The sequence below is a fragment of the Squalius cephalus genome, assembly GCF_949319135.1.
Source record: "Squalius cephalus genome assembly, chromosome: 25".
In the NCBI taxonomy this organism is placed as follows: domain Eukaryota; kingdom Metazoa; phylum Chordata; class Actinopteri; order Cypriniformes; family Leuciscidae; genus Squalius; species Squalius cephalus.
The window spans coordinates 14,385,539-14,399,847 of NC_137146.1; positions in this window are offsets into that span (position 1 = coordinate 14,385,539).

Here is a 14,309-nt window from a genome sequence, read left to right on the forward strand (position 1 = left end):
CTTTGTCATGGGGTGGATTTCAATGATGAGGTTTTGAAAGACATGTTTCGCTATGGGCTTAAGGACAATCTTGACTACCTCATGCCTGACAACACCCCTCAATGGACGCTAATTCAGTATATTGACATGGCCCTTTTGTTGAGCGGTTCGTCCTTTACTGTGGGCTTTACGAAGGAGGAGCTCCACAAGCCCACAATATCCCCTCAGCCTGAGTTTCTTCATGTCAGTCCTGCTGAACCCGAGCTTCACGTCAGTCCTGCCCAGCCAGAGGCTGTTCACATCATGCCTGCTGTACCTCATCCCTCAGCAGAGATGGCCGCCGCCACGCCTGAAACTGAGCCCTCAGCAAAAATGGCCGTCGACACGCCGCCTGAGCCCTCAGTAGATATGGCTGCCGCTAAGCCTGAGCCCTCAGTGACTGCAACACTGGCCATTTATGGCCACAGCCATGTGGTGTGTGTGTGTGGGCTGCGCACACATCTGAGCCAGTGTCTGTTCCTGAGCCGGTGTCTGTTCCAGCCCTGTTCCAGGGGGGCAATGGGTCCCTTGATAGGGCCATGGAGGCTGTGCCTCAATAGCCACTTGAACTGTCGTCTCCGCCATGGCCGTCCGAGGGGTCATCTCCGTCTTGGCCACGCTCCACGGCCCAGGTCCACCCATGCTCCTCAGTCCAGGCCCGCCATTGCCAGGTCCTGTTCCCATTCCCCTGCCCTCCATCCCTGGGGGGGGGTCTGTCATTCCTGTCTTGTGTGAACTTTTTGTCATACCAGTGCCATGTTTTGTAGTCCTTTGTAGTTTTTCTTGTTAGTCTTCCCAGGTGTTTTTGTTTAGCCACGCCCACTTGTTATTCTAAGCTTGTTTGCCCGTGTATTTAAACCCTGTGTCTTGTTCAGTCTTGGTGAGTTCTTGATGTTGTATGCTGGTTGTTCTGTTCCTGAGTCCTGTTCCCGAGTCCTGTTCCCTAGTCTGAGTCTGAATTTGTATTTGTCAAGGTTTGAGTTTATTTTAAAAGACTACTGCACGTGGATCCTGTTTCAACCGCAACGTTACATTTATAGCATAAATTAATGAAAAATATATATATATTTTTTTTACTATAACTTGGGTAACAGAATTTAATTGTTAAGCCAAAAATGGTCTCTATCGCTTTAGAAAAAAAAAAAAAATGGAAAGTGCTTTACAAAGTCATCTTGTAACATACTGCAAAAAAATTCTGGCCAAAATATATTTGAAAAATAGGATAAATATACTGTGCCCTCCACAATTAATGGCACCCCTGGTAAATATGATCAAAACTGGCTGTAAAAAATAAATCTGCATCGTTTATCCTTTTCATCTTTCATTCAAAAAATGTGCAAAATTCTAACCTTTCATTGAAGTAAAAGAATTGAAAGTGGGGGGGAAATCACATTATGAAATAAATGTTTTTCTCCAAAACACGTTGGCCACAATTATTGGCACCCCTAGAATTTTTTACGAGTAAAATATCTCTGAAGTATATTCCCATTAATATTTACTTTTTTAGTACACCAGGGTGACTAGGAACATGAAACTGTCCAGCTATGACTTTGTGTTTCACAGGAGTTTAAATATGAGGAAACACAAAGGCCAAATCCCCTTAATCATCACAATGAGTAAAACCACAGAATATAGTTCTGATGCGCAGCAAAAGATTGTTGACCATCACAAAATAGAAAGTCGCTGTAAGACAATAGCTAAAGAATTGAAAATCCCCATTTTGACCATCAGGGCAATAATTAAGAAGTTCCAATCAACTAAAGATGTTACGAATCTGCCAGGAAGAGGGTGTGTGTCTATACTGTCTTAATGCACGGCGAGGATGAAAGTTTGAGTGGCCAAAGACTCTTCAAGGATCACAGATGGAGAATTGCCGAGATTAGTTGAGTCTTAGGGGTCAGAAAGCCTAAAAAAAACCTAAAAAAAACCCTACATCCCCACATGTTGTTTGGGAGGGTTTCAAGAAAAATCCTCCTCGCTCATCCAAAAACAAACTCCAGCATATTCAGTTGTCAGACACGACTGGAACTTCAAACGGCACAGGGTTCTGTGGTCAGATGAGACTAAAAAAAGAGCTTTTTGCCAGCAAACACGCTAGATGGGTTTGGTGCACACAAGGATAAAAAGTACCCCATGTGTACAATTTAATATACCATTGGATCTTTAATGTTGTGGGCATATTTTTCTGCTGGAGGTCCTGGACTTCTTGTTCAGATACATGGCAGCGTGGATTCTATCAAATATCAACAGATAAAAAATCAAAACCTGACGCCTTCTGCTAGAAATCTTATAATGGGCCGTGGTTGGATCTTCCATCAGGACAACGATCCAAAACAAACATCAAAATCAACACAAAAATTTGTTGCGGAGCACAAAATGAAGCTTCTGCCATGACCGTCCCAGTTCCCTGACCTGATGAGTGGGCTGAACTGAACAGAAGAAGCACCAACATGGATCTGGGAATCTGAAGGATCTGGAGAGATTCTGTATGGAGGAATGGTCTCTGATCTCTTGTCAGGTGTTCTCCAAACTCATCAGGCATTATAGAAGAAGACTCAGAGCTGATATCTTGTCAAAAGGAGATTGCAAAAAGTATTTAATAAAAGGGTGCCAATAATTGTGGCCAACGTGTTTTGGAGAAAAACATTTATTTCATAATGTGATTTCCCCCCCACATTCAATTCTTTTACTTCAATGAAAGGTTAGAATTTTGCAAATTTTTTGAATGAAAGATCAAAAGGATAAACAATCCAGATTTATTTTTTACAGCCCGTTTTGATCATATTTACCAGGGGTGCCATTAATTGTGGAGGGCACTGTATGTTGTACACAGTGAAGCTCAATGAAATATATTTTTGAAATTGAAAATATATTTCACTTCAACCTTCATATTCCAAAATGTATTTCAGGGGCAAGAAAATAAATATCCAATCTAACAGTAGCCTGCATTTATTTATTGGATGGAATAGCCTACCAAAATTATACTTTGTATCCACCATTTAAAATTACATTCTAAAATACACTGATCAGCCACAAATTTAAAACTGCCTACCTAGCTAGGCAACTCTTTTTCATGTTCATCAAACTATTATTGAACAATTTGTGGCAAGGGTGCATTATTTATTGGTTGGAACATTAAGTATGTTCATTGCTGATTTTTATTAAAATGTTCATGTATTATAGACTACAAATAAAGTTTTTCTTCAAATGTATTTTCTTGGTTTCTTGGTATATATGGAGGGCAAATATATATTTAAAAAAAAACTTTTAATAGGCCTATTTTAAAAAATATATTTCGTAAAATATACACAAAACTGGCAAAACATTTTATTGGTAGAAAATATATTTATGTAAATATATTTTACCAAATATATTTTTTGTATATTTTGATTATGATTTCAAATATATTTGAAAATACATTTTTGCCATATGGGGTTACACAAAATACATACAAAAAGAAAAAATTTTTTAGCATCAAGCTTCTTACTGGAATTTAAGTCAACAGATGATAAACTGTAAATAAACATTAGCTAAAGATTTGTTATTTAACTTACCATAGAACTTATTTCCAGATGCCCTCAGTGACTCCTTCCTAAACCAGCACATTAATTATTATTATTACAGTGTGTTTGATCATGTTGTCGTGGTGTTCGCTAATCGAAATGTTGCAATTAAGTTGAGGCTTCAAATCATGATTCGCCCACCTCAGTGCAGGTAAACATCCATCATCTCTCACTCCCACAAAAGAGGCCACTGCATCTTAACAAGCGGCCCAAAAACACTCACATGAAAACAGTTTGTTGACAAGCAAGTTTACATTGGGGTAATTGGTTTCAGGCACATACCAGACAAGTTAATTAATTTTAATTACTCACGGTGAACGGCAGAGGTCAGGCAAAAGTGCAGGCAGGGTGGGAAGAAGTTTAGTTTGCTACCAAGTTGTTCCCTAGAAAAAACAAACAAACACAAACTTTGAGACAAGAGGGCGGGTTGTTGCAACTACTAATCTTCTCTCTGTGTCTGCCTCACATTTTCAAAGCTTGTCATAATATTTACAGCACATCATGGGTACATTGAAAAACTAACATTTCTATAATACATGACAATAATATGCATGCATTAAACACCCTCTTTTCATAAGTTATTGGATTACTGCATGGACAACTGCAAAAAAAAAATTTTTTTAAATGAGGACCTTGAAAATTTTAACAAGATGTACAAATGAAAAAAATCATGATATACCACCCTTTGTTAGACCAGAAATATCATTATAATTACTTACATGGTCTACTTACTTTCTAGAAATTGGATTGTGTGGAAGATGGTGAGCCAGTTTCAGCACTGATTTTAATTTCATGCAATGTAGTGAGAGCAAAAGAGCAGTGATAAAGCACACAGATATGGGTTTGTGACATCCCAGTAAAATCACACGAGTCGGCAGAAAGGACACTTTTATAGGCTGAACAATAAAGGCAGGTGCTTTAAAGTCAGCTGGAAATGTGTTCACAAACCATTTTACTGAGCTAATCTGACATATTCAATAAGGGTAAAAGTAGGAGAAGACTTAATTTTATCCATCATTGATCGGATGTGAAAAATAGGTGTTACTTACTAGAATGACACCAGTTGGAGGGAAGTTGTAGGTTTTGCTCTTGGTGACATCAACAAACAATTATTATGAAGATAAATTATTTAAATTAAACCAATCTATTTAAAGGAGAAGTTCACTTTTAAAATGAAAATGTCATCATATACTCACCCTCATGTTGTTTCAAAGCTGTATGAATTTCTTTCTTCTGCTGAACAGAAAGGAAGATATTTAGAAGAATATCAGTAACCAGACAGTTTTTGGGTCCCATTGACTTCCATAGTAGGAAAAAAATATACTATGGAAGTCAATGGGACCCAAAAACTGTCTGGTTACTGATATTCTTCTAAATATCTTCCTTTCTGTTCAACAGAAGAAAGAAATTCATACAGCTTTGAAACAACATGAGGGTGAGTATATGATGACAGAATTTTCATTTTAAAAGTGAACTTCTCCTTTAAGTGTCCTCAAAGAACACATTATTGCATTCAACTGAGCTGCTTTTCTGCTATTTTTATATGTAAACATGCAGTAAATGCATGTATTTGACAGTTGCGCTCACGTCTTACATCTTTTGCTGTGTGGCATGTTTTAAAAAACGCATCTGTACCCATCTTTTTAAAATGTGTGTCATCCGCTTCCAGTAATTTTTAGCTGTACAAAACATCTAAAAATCGTGGCGAAGATTTAAAATGTCTATCGTTAGAGATTTTTCTATAGTTTATATCACGGTATGTAAATATATCCGCCGAGCAGATAAAAAGCTGGACGTTCATAATGTTAAAAAAGTTCATCTTAAAAGATAATGGTAATCAAAACGATTTTGTTGGTTTTTGGCAGAGTATCCGAGGTACAAGCTGCAAAGGCAGAAGAATAAGACTATTCTGGATAGGGGGTGGGGAGCAGCAGCTCATTTGCATTTGAAGATACATGCACGAAAACAGCATGTTTTTGCTCCACTCAAAAATTGGCATTACAGCATGGTATAATAAATGATCTGTGGGGTATTTTGAGCTGAAACTTCAGACACATTCTGGGGACACCTAAGACTTATACTACATCTTGTAAAAAGGGCATAATCGGTCCTGTTTAATGTCAAACGCATTAAACATGTAATGTTTAAATGTTTTAATGCTAAAAGAACTCAATGCAGTGCCCGCACTGACTGAGAGACACACACCTGAAGCACGTGCAAAGAAAGCCATCTCTCTCAGACAGCATGTGCTCCCATATTCAGTTCTTTTTCACGGCTTATTGCTCTTGAATGGTCAAAAATATATGCACAATTGTGTCAAAATGCCCAACCTTTAAAGACAGCCCAAATGTGAGCTACGAGGTTGTTAATCAATCTGTATTTGCTTCTGTTAAAGCTGTCAGTCCAGAGTATTTCAACTTATTTTTAAAATAATCGTGTTTAACAGTGGAATTCTTGGTCCAGAACTATATTACCCATGATGCTTTACAGAAAATTCCACCTATCAGAGAAAGTCACGTGTGGTTATGTTTTGGCTTCGTTTTCTCTGAGTTCTGTTCCTGTTTTGCCTGTGTTCCCTTTTGCTAGTTTGTTCCCATGGTCTAAATGGGTAAGGTTTAAAAATGGACTTACCAGCGGTACGTCTTCTCCTCCATCCTGAACAGAGTAGCCTGTTGGAGTATTTGGGCTGGGTGCTTCAGCACACCAGCATCACTATCACCAGCTCCACTCCGCACCCAGAGAACAGCCAGCCACCATCCTGATGTACGGATAAGATACCAGAGCCCACCGCAGATGGAGGATTTGCGCCTGCCGCAGTGAACGAGCCGGAGCCTACAAGGATGGAGTCATACATTGCCCCAGAGCCTGAGACTCACAAGATGTCTGACCAGGTGTGTGAGCCATCAACATCCTCCGTAATTGTTGGAGTCCTCGTAAAATACGAAGGAATGGAGGATGACCCCGCCCACATTCCCACCGCTGAGGGTAAGCTGTTTTCAGCTGGATATTTTGAGAATTTGGATGAGGATATTTCCCTCTTTCTCCCATCCACGTTGGTCCCGCCCAGCATGAAGTCTCCTGTGCCCCTGCTGGTCCAGCCCAGCTCAGAGTCTCCTCTGTTCCCAGAATTCCTTCCCAACCTTTCCTTCCCACCTCCTCACTCAAAATCAGCCAGTTCCTCAGCCCTGCCTTCGCTGGTTCCCTTCAGTCCCTCGGCTTTTCTCTCTGTGGATCTGCCTTGGATCCTCCAGTCTCCAGCTCCACCCTGTCAAGGGGATTCGCGACGACTCCTTTAGCCATTGTTCTTGTCACTCCACCTCGGTCCGTTGCCCTGATTCCTCGGTCCGTTGCCCTGATTCCTCCGCCTTGGCTCATCCCTCCCTCGGCTCCACTTGGGACCATCGGCCTTACGGCTCCACTTGGCTCCCTCGACCCTCCTGCTCCACATCAGTCGGATGTCGCCTCGTCTGCGCCATGGACTTGCAAGCCATCAGCTGCTCTCCATCTCTCCACTCCTATGGCTCTGTCTGTCTCTGCCCTCCCTCCGGCTCCACCTCAGCCCTCCAGCACCCTGCTTCCAACTCGGGGGGGTCGTCGCTACGGCTCCGTTGCAGCCTCCGAGGCTTGTGGTGTGGTACTGGTCCACCTGCTCTCCGTCCACACTTTGGGCTCCCTCTTCACCGCCTCTTTCTCCATCTGTCATCAAGGAAATCTCCACCATGGCTCCTTCCTCCCTCGACTTAACTTGACTATTGTCCTGGCTTGACTCTGGATTTCAATCCGGTTTACTCTGTCATCATCCCTGGCTCCCTATCCTCTGTCTGCTCTGCGTCCTTCTCCAAAGCCCTTCCTCCTCAGTTGGACTGTTATGGAGCGAGGACGCAACTTCCAGAATGGGGTGTAATGTCACGTGTAGTTCTGTTTTGGTTTCGTTTTCTCTGTATCTGTCCCTGTTTTACCCATGTTCCCTTTGCTAGTTTGTTTCCATGGTAATTCATTGAATTCACACATGTTCCTCAGTTACGTTAATCATCACCTGTCTATTTAAGCCCTGAGTTTTCCTTAGTTCTTTGTCCTAGATTGTTCATGTTACGTGGTTGTGATGCCTGTTCCAAAAGTTTTCCTGTGGCATTTATTTATTAAGGCGAGACACGGCAGGCAAAAACATAGATTTTTCATGCAGTGGTCAGTTTTGAGATTTTGCTAATGACGAAATCTCATTTAGAGCTATTTAAATCTTTAAATGCTGTTTTCTCAAAATGGGTTTTTTGTCATTCTCCAGTACAAACATCTCAGCCTATGTAGCACCTATGTACATCAAAATTCCCAGTTACACACTTAGCACTATTCTGAAGATATTTTCAGAGGGATTTGTTAATAAATCATTCCTGGCCTGATTTATGTGACATTTTAATAAAAGAAAATATAGCGAAAATCGATTTTTTAAGGCTATGGACACTAGGCAATGAAAGCATATATGCTGAAATCCCTCTGAATTTTTTTTTTTCATCTTGTGTGTAAACAAAATGAAAAAAGAATTTTATCATATGTTCAGATCTATCTACCGAAAATATATGCAAAATCGCATATATTTACATATTTAATGAGATAATGCCTAATTTGCATTATTAAACATACAAATTTCAAAAACTTGTAGTACATTTTTTTATATATACTTGTGTAAGTAATCAACTGAGGAAGTTTCATGATGATATTTATTATTTTAATGTATATGATTCTGATTATCTCGGTCATCGTGCAGCCACATACTGTTAGAGAGAGGCAAACTGTATCAGTTTTAATTCAATTATGCTGTTTGCAATGCTTCATGGAATTGCAGTTCTTTCCCTCACTAAATTCGTTAAGTACACAGTCTTGTATCTTTGTATTTTTGTCTGATTTTCAAATATTTTTTGGCTTCAAATCAAAGTTTGTAATGTTATGATTCACCTCGTAGCTGGCTGGTTTGGTTCATGGCTTATAATGTTTTAACAAACACATTTGTTATATCCCTATGGGATACCAACACTGCTGAAAAATGTGCAGGCACTGCTGCACTCTACCCACATTATTTTGCAACGCGGAAGTAAATACGATGACGTACTTCCTTCTAATGTGTTAGACTTCCTTTTTTGCTAGCTGGTAGGTAAGAAGCCATGTTGTGGGAGCACACACAAAACACTATTAAACACCGTGATGGTTAATATTTATCACACCCATGGTGTATAACACAGTGGGGGGGATGAAATGAAGAAGTGGCCTGACATCTTATGAGAACATTTTCAATTATTTTGTGTTGTGTCTCGGAGTAGACATTTCTTCGATTCACGTTGTAGCAGCTCGTTTAACAAATGCCATCTCTGCATATGCTGTGAGTTTTGGTTGTTCATGACGTTCATATGGGAATGCAATCATCTATAAACCTACGCCAACACAGGAGAATACATCAATATAAAATAAAACAAAATTCAAAATAAAAGTTTAAACCCCGTGCTTTGATGTCCACATGTTATTGTTCAAGAAATTACAGTGGCTGTACCATTTATATCGTAAAGAAGTGATAGAATATAAATATTAATATTAAAGGGATGATCAAATATTAAAGGGATGATCTTCCGTGGGTCTGCCATTAACGAAGGGGAAAGAGCAAACGTACGAAAATTTTGACGGTTTCTCACAAATGTGTCGCTCAAATACACACAAGATACTGCGTTTAGAACCTTAATAACTTAATTTAACATGCACAATTTTACAGAACGTGTTGCATTAAACATGTGCGTGCAAAGAACTCAAAATGGTGATTGAATGGTTAATGCAAAAGATACAACGTTAACTATTTGACTAAAACATAAAAATAACAAGCAACTTGCATTGCCAGCGTATTCACACATTACAATAATGATTTTAACCAAAGCCGGCGAGCTTCTAGCATTGTGTAGATCATAGGGTGCCCCACATCGACAGTTCTGGTGCGTGGATTAAGGTCAAAACAAATATCTTGCAGGTATTTTTTACGCTTGAACCAGCTATTATGGCACACCCTAACTGTGCAAAGGATGCCAATCTGCCTGCAGTCCATATTAAAAGTTAGCTAGCCAGTCAAAACTACACAGTTGACACAAAACTATGGGTTCACAATACAACTACGATTAGCGGAAGTGACTTACCGGAAATCTAACACCTTATATTTCAAAAATGGCGGCGCCTGCTCTTGAGTGAAAAATAAGGTGGATCGCGGCTAATGAATTGGAAGTCTCACACATTCACAGAAAATTGCGTTTTTCATTCCACTGCCCTTCATCTCACAATTTTAAAATGCAAAAATGTGTTCTATGAATAGCACCTAGGGTATATTTTGATTTCTAATATGGTGGGGATTTTTAGTGACTCTTTTTGTAGGTTACATTGGCATGGCCCTAGATGGTGACAAGACTTTTTTTTTATTGAGTTTGAACCAATTCGTTTAAAAACCCGATTCATCCAGGAATGAAACACAATTACTGTGATCATGCATTGATTTTTTTGGAACTATTTTCATTGGCAGAGAAAAAACAGATAATGTAACTGTTGTGTCTAAAATATAAGTAACTTAAGATTAAATGTATTGAGCTGTTGTTCATCATGCTGATGTTGATCATAATGTATTCACAAATATCAAAGACTGAAATGAGTATAATAGATGTATTTTAGCCAAGAAACATTCAACTAATCCAAATGAAAAACAACAGATTGATCCCAATAATGTACACGTCTAGCACTGAAAGTGTATTGATCCGTTTCAGAAGAAAGAACAGGTTTTCCCAAATCATGACTATTATCTAGGATCGGAGGATTTGTGTCAACACCGTCATTCTATCCTGTGGCCTGTCAGCTGTGAAGCATGGAATTGAATTTAGTTTGTAATAGAACAAATCATATTGTCTCAGTCCAGTGAGAGAGATAAGAGTCATAATGTTGCCTTTTCATCCAATTTAAGAATCTGTTCCACAAAATGATTTTCAAAGAAGAAAAAGTCAAAGTTTTTCCGCTTTTGTTTGGTTTTCTCTACGGTTTGTTAGGGCATTGTAATGGAGTCTGTTTGTGAGGTATAATGGCTACCTCAGAAAGAATGAAATGAAGTAAAACATTTTGGGACAAAACTTAACTTCGATCCTATGATATATAAGTGAAGTGAATCTTGGCTATCAAAGACAAGTGAGACGCAGTTGCTAGTCAAACTTGACTTGTTTCTCAGGAGCATGTGTAACTCCATCAGGAATTTTAATTAAACTACTGCGTAATCTCCGGCGTCCATTTTTCTTTCCTTCTCACACACATTTCGCACTCGTTCTCTGAATGCTGTTTAATGAACACGGCCACATTATCACTTAATTAATTTCTATCAGCCATGCCACAATAGCTTCTAGAGCAAAAACAGCATCTTTCAAAATGACAACAAGCAAGAATCTCTTTTGTTTTTATGGAGGGCTGATTTTCACATTCTCGTTCTCATAGATCATTCATTTGAAGCCTTGTGACATTAAAAAACCTGACAGTCACAATGGATATTAGGTGAAGTAGTCATCTGGAAAAATAATGGTCATGGCACAGAACTAAATTGTGTTCCTTTGTGCAAAATATTCCAGTTAACGTCTGTATGTATGTATGTATATTATTATTAATATATATCATGCACAAATTTCATTATATGCCAATTTAAGGAGTAAAATCACACAGAACCTCTCTGTTGCTAAATTAAAGCTGTAGGAGAAAGTGTGAGAGACTGAAAGAGAGAGAGAAAATGGTAGCTGCTGACCACTGAGAGCGATTGCTAGACCAGCCAGCACACATTTTCTCTGCCCTAACCCATCAATAATCAGACACAATGTAAGGGAAAATTACTAATGTTTATCTCTTGCATTATGAGAACCCAGCATGGGCACCTGTCAACCAAACAAGAAAGCATCTTCCAATTGTTTGCTTTATATTGCCATGAAGCGTGAAATATTCTTCTGTTTATGTTTGGATTCAATGAGCAGCATTTGATCTTACTGTGTCTATATTATACATTCCACAGCAACCTAATTCTATATATTACAATAACAATAATAAACTTCTTTAGAAAATAATTATATATCAAATATTTGCTGTACACCAGTACTATTTATTACTACTTGTGTAACTTAACTACAAATGTAAAAAAAATTAGATTGGTGTAAAAAAAAGTCAAAACTACTAAATATTTTAGTATTACTGTTATTTTAGTAAATAAAATACAAATTATATTATTCACCATATTTAGATGATAAACATCTTCATTGGAACAGTGGTGGAAAGCATTTTATATTTCAGAATTATATGAGATTTGATGTGCTTAAAGACCCCATGTGGTGAAAATCAAGTTTTTAATGTTGTTTATGTCTATGTGGTGTTTTTAATAAACCATGTGCATCAACCATGTGTGTAAGTCAACACCATTGCTGAGTATTTTCTCCTTAAAAATGCAGTGAACCAAAGTCTCAAAAATGCGGTTTGAAAACACCCTTGTTTCTCTATGTCACCTTATTCTCTACAGGTGGGCTTTAGCATATCATTAACTATGCTGCGAATCAGGGGAGTCTCCAGAGAAGCCAGGTTATCCCAGGTATATTTTTCTGTTGATATGAAAAATCGGATACATTTAGCAATATAGTGGGTGAATTATGTATATGATGTATATTACGATGTTATGATGAACTACATGTCTTTCTCCACTGACGTTCTGAGTTGTTCAAAGCGTTTGTAAGGATGCTGATCTTTAGAAGGCAGGTGTCTGACTCTGAGACGGCAAACGGGAACATGGTTTGTGCAACATTAGCAACACATTATTAGCTGTTTGATAACGTAGTCAAGCAAAAGGCTAATCAAATAAATGAGTAGTTTAGTTTTTGTGTCCGACATTGTAGAGAGCGATACATAAAACGCATTACCATTCTGATACATCGACTTGTAGACGAGCCTGTATAATTCACTCTTACACTTCTTCTGAATCAGTTTCTGGTTCAAACATATATGGATGGATTAAACCAGTATTTCCACTGACATTGTGCAGCGTTTACTACAGTAAAGTTAAAGGAACACACCAACTTTTTGGGACTTTAGCTTATTCACCGTATCCCCCAGAGTTAGATAAGTCCATTCATACCCTTTTTATCTCCATGCGTGCCGTAACTCTGTCTGACGCACCCACCGCTAGCCTAGCTTAGCACAAAGACTGGAGGTAAACGGCTCCAGCTAGCATACTGCTCCCATTAAGTGACAAAATAACGCCAACATTTTCCTATTTACATGTTGTGATTTGTATAGTCACAGCGTGTACAAATAACAAGGTCACATGAGACTTCTGTGGAGTGATCACTCCGCCCAAGTAGCAGTGCTTCGCCTTCTCAGAATATAGTTCGCAGTATGTATACGGTTAAAAGATGGCTGTGTCTCATGTGACCTTGTTATTTGTACACGCTGTGACTATACAAACCACAGCATGTAAATAGGAAAATGTTGGCGTTATTTTGTCACTTATTGGGAGCAGTATGCTAGCTGGAGCTGTTTACCTCCAGTCTTTGTGCTAAGCTAGGCTAGCGGTGGGTGCGTCAGACAGAGTTACGGCATGCACAGAGATGAAAAGGGTATGAATGTATCTAACTTATCTAACTCTGGGGGATACGGTGAATAAGCTAAAGTCCCAAAAAGGCCCAAAAAGCCTCTGAGCTCCTGTGATTGAGTGGAGGCGGGGCTAATTTGCATATTCACGGATCTTCGTATACTAAATGAAACAAGGGTTTAGAGTTACATTCAAGCTATATTTTAAGGCATGTTTACAGGAAATACGTCATTTTGGTCAAAGATGAGTTTTAAGGGATACAATTATTGACTACAGGGGGACTTTAAGTCCAAATATTCAATATAGGCTACTGGACACTAAATATTCTATAGTTCATTTTCATACCTAATTTATTTGTTTTTTTTTCCGTGTACATATTCCCACGTAGAACTGGGGAAGTTATAATTCTGACAACAAATAAGTGCTGTCAAGCGTTATAGGTAATCGTGTGAAGCACAGTATCATTATAGCTTTCTCTCATCAACACTGCTGCCAAGGTGCAGATCAAACACTTCTAATAGCTCAGCCTCGATCAGAAGTCGTACAAAGAGACTGTGTGTAAATGAACTGTGATAACACCCTATATCACAGATGGTTTCCGCAATGGAGCAGACCCTATACAGCCTGGAGGGTGAAACAGAATTCTCCAGAGCAACAGTTCTGGCCATAACATTTCTTCTCAATATGGCTAATGGGAGTCTGTCTGACTGCACATAACCTCTGCCAGAATCAGAGAATGAGCTTTTAACATCTCACACCTGGCAACTTTAAGTACAGGCAGATGGGTATTGAAATTCAATTAAAATGGAAATCTTGTTCAATTAATGTGGTGGAACAAAGGATTTTCCGGCGGTAACAAGAAACTGGGGGCCACTGATTATCTGAGGCTTGTTGACGAGCCAGACAACGGATTAACATGGCACGCATTCACAGACACAATGACAGACAGACACGCACATACATGCACACCAAGTTATGAGCTCCAGCGCCAAGCAGCTTTGAAATGTTTACATGAACATATCAGCTGATAAGAGCGCCTGTCGGGTTAGAGCTTACGACAGTCTTCCCAATAACAGCGAAATATATACAAAAAAATCGTACAATCAAAC